General features: G+C 37.9%; 1 pseudogene across 1 annotated transcript; it reads left to right on the top strand.

The window, feature by feature from the left end:
- The first annotated feature begins 430 nt into the window (after positions 1-430).
- LOC116094409 lies at positions 431-1,821 on the top strand (annotated as a pseudogene). Its single transcript, XR_004120097.1, has one exon. The product of XR_004120097.1 is annotated as an elongation factor 1-gamma pseudogene (transcript).
- The last annotated feature ends 1,529 nt before the right edge of the window (positions 1,822-3,350 follow it).

Below are 3,350 nucleotides of genomic sequence, written 5' to 3'. Positions count from 1 at the left end.
TAGTAGTGATGTATTATTTTGAAGTATATAGTTAATATGTTTGGAGTTATTTAAAATTTATATTGAGATAAATGCATTTTTACTATTGCTGTAGACAAGCATCTACATAAGACTGCTAAATTGATTGTTGTTTTATATCAAACAACTTTTATAATACTTATTTTTATTGTCATATTTTATAAATTTTAAGGAATATGATAAAAAAGATATTGTAGGTATTGAAGGGGGGTCTCGGAAGAGTGGGGTAGTTCTATTTACTTAAAATATGTTTTTAAATGTTAACAAATTCAGATAAATTGAAATCATGTATCTTTTCTTATCATAATGCAATAAAAGTTTGAAAAAAAATAAAAAATACTAAAAACAAAAAACAAAAAAACCTATACCTCAAAAAAAAAAAAAAAAAACATGCTTTCTCTGAGGAATCACCATGGCAGCTGGGACCCTGTACACATACCCTGAAAACTGGAGGGCCTTCAAGGCCCTCATTGCTGCTCAGTACAGCTGGGCTCAGGTCCGTGTGCTCTCCACACCACCCCACTTCCACTTTGGCCAAACAAACCGCACCCCTGAATTTCTCTGAAAATTTCCTGCCGGCAAGGTTCCAGCATTTTAAAGTGATGATGGATTTTGTGTGTTTGAGAGCAATGCCATCGCTTATTATGTAAGCAACAAGGAGCTGCGGGGAAGTACTCCAGAGGCAGCAGCTCAGGTGGTGCAGTGGGTGAGCTTTGCTGACAGTGACATCATTCCTCCAGCTAGCACCTGGGTGTTCCCCACCTTGGGCATTATGCACCACAACAAACAGGCCACTGAAAATGCAAAAGAAGAGGTGAAGGGAATCCTGGGGCTGCTGGACACTCACTTGAAGACAAGGACTTTTCTGGTGGGTGAGCGAGTGACACTGGCTGATATCACAGTTGTCTGCACCCTAATGTGGCTCTATAAACAGGTCTTAGAGCCTTCTTTTCTCCAGGCCTTCCCCAATACCAACTGATGGTTCCTTACCTGCATTAACCAGCCCCAGTTCAGGGTTATCTTGAGGGAGGTGAAGCTGTGAGAGAAGATGGCTCAGTTTGATGCTAAGAAGTTTGCAGAGAGCCAGCCTAAAAAGGATACCCCAAGGAAAGAGAAGGGTTCTCGAGAAGAGAAACAGAAGCCCCCAGCTGAGCAGAAAGAGGAAAAAAAGGCAGCTGCCCCAGCTCCTGAGGAAGAGATGGATGAGTGTGAGCAGGCATTGGCTGCTGAGCCCAAGGCCAAGGATCCTCTTGCTCACCTGCCCAAGAGTACCTTTGTGTTGGATGAGTTTAAGCGTAAGTACTCCAATGAGGGCACCCTCTCTATGGCACTGCCATACTTTTGGAAGCACTTTGATAAACATGGCTGGTCCCTGTGGTGTGCTGAGTACCACTTCCCTGAAGAACTCACCCAGACCTTCATGAGTTGCAATCTCATCACTGGAATGTTTGAGCGATTGGACAAACTGAGGAAGAATGCTTTTGCTAGTGTTATTCTTTTTGGCACCAACAATAGCAGCTCCGTTTCTGGTGTTTGGGTCTTCCAAGGCCAAGAACTTGCCTTTCTGCTGAGTCCAGATTGGCAGGTGGACTATGAGTCATATACATGGCGGAAACTGGATCCTGGTAGCAAGGAGACCCAGACCCTGGTTCGAGAGTACTTTTCCTGGGAGGGGGCCTTCCAGCACGTGGGCAAAGCTGTCAATCAAGGCAAGATCTTCAAGTGAACATGTCTTGCCAGTCGCCTAGCTGCCTGCACCTGCCCTTCAAGGGAGATGGGGGTCATTAAAGGGAACATTGAAAAAAAACACATTCCTTACTTTTTTAAAAAAAAATCTTTGTCATATTTTGCACATTGTATTGTGCTTGATTAATACTTTACAGAGTATAAAAAATGAAATAGGGCTACAACCTTGTGTCTAGTTCTGCTAAAATTCTATTTTTGAAAAGTAGCTACTTAAATGCTTTATTTATCAGAGACCAAACAACGTCTTACATTTGCAACTTTCTAAGACATTTGTAAAGTTGTTGAACATTCATTTAATCTTTGTCACTGGTTCAACAACTTTTGTTTTGAAATAAAATGATATTATGAGGATTATGATTATTCCTGGAAACCACAGAAGAATATGACTTGGCATTTCATCTAGATTGCTGAAGTGAAGTATTGGTTTGCTTGGAAGATTTAAATATTGTTTCTGACTTGGCGTAACTCTAACTCCCAGATGTAACTGTTGCATGTAACAGCCAAACCATTGGGTTGGAAAACTAAGAAATATGATCCAAGTTAACTAATTCAATTGGAGGATTATCTGTTACCTTTAGAGATTCTATACAGAAGTGGAGGAAAAAGTTTTAATTAAATATTTTCTCTTCCTGTGCTACCTTTTAAAAATAGTCTCTGCTTTAGTGAGTACTTGAAACTTGTGTCTTAATCATGCTGTTTTGGATTAGGTTGTTCTTTAAATATTAAACTTTATGTTCCTTTTCTTTCCTTCCAAGAATTTATTATTCCATAAATGAAGTATTAGTTTCAACACTTACATAAATGAACATAGAACTGGCCAGGGAAAAATCAGTTTGAAGTGTCAAAGCCTTTTGAAATGCTAGGAGACGCTTAGGACATACCTGCTTTTTTTTTATTTAATGAAATTGCTAGCTAGGTCTTTGTGTCCTGTTTACAAATCCTAAAAGGAAAGTCAGAGCTCCCTCCTCTGAGCCATCTTCTGGTAATACTTGTCTCCCACATACTCACTAATCAAATTCACTTGTTTTAGAGATAGATATTTAATAAACCAGGGAAAATAATTTCAAACATATCATAATCAGGTTTCATGTCAGTAGTTTTACTGTATTAATTTTCTTGGCTAATGATAAATATAATTTGTTTCAATGTACAATATGATGGAAATAATTAAAGGATCAAAGTTTCTTTGAACTAAGTATTTCAACCTCAGGGCTAACAAAGTCTCTAGATGTTTAATATTAAGCTAATAATATTTAAACACAAAATGAGCTATCATCATATGATATTGGGAATGATGAAGTTTTGATATAATTAATTTCATATTCATTATTCTGTTCTTAAAAAATGCTTTTGGCAGCATCCAAGTTGGAAGAAAAAGAAATTCTTAAGATGAAAAAGTATGCACATGTCAAAAGCTTTGTAGATCACACAATCCTTCAACTTTCTGATCATTCTACTGGAACAATTAGTGATTGAAGCTGCTGAATTAAGATTAAAATGTGATGGCTAGCTTATTAAAATTAAAAGTTGATGAAATCACAACACCTCAATGTGTATCTCAACACAGTTTAGAGAAACACTCCACC

Source organism: Mastomys coucha, chromosome X, assembly GCF_008632895.1.
Source record: "Mastomys coucha isolate ucsf_1 chromosome X, UCSF_Mcou_1, whole genome shotgun sequence".
NCBI classification, from domain to species: domain Eukaryota; kingdom Metazoa; phylum Chordata; class Mammalia; order Rodentia; family Muridae; genus Mastomys; species Mastomys coucha.
This window is presented reverse-complemented; position numbering and strand designations above follow the sequence as displayed.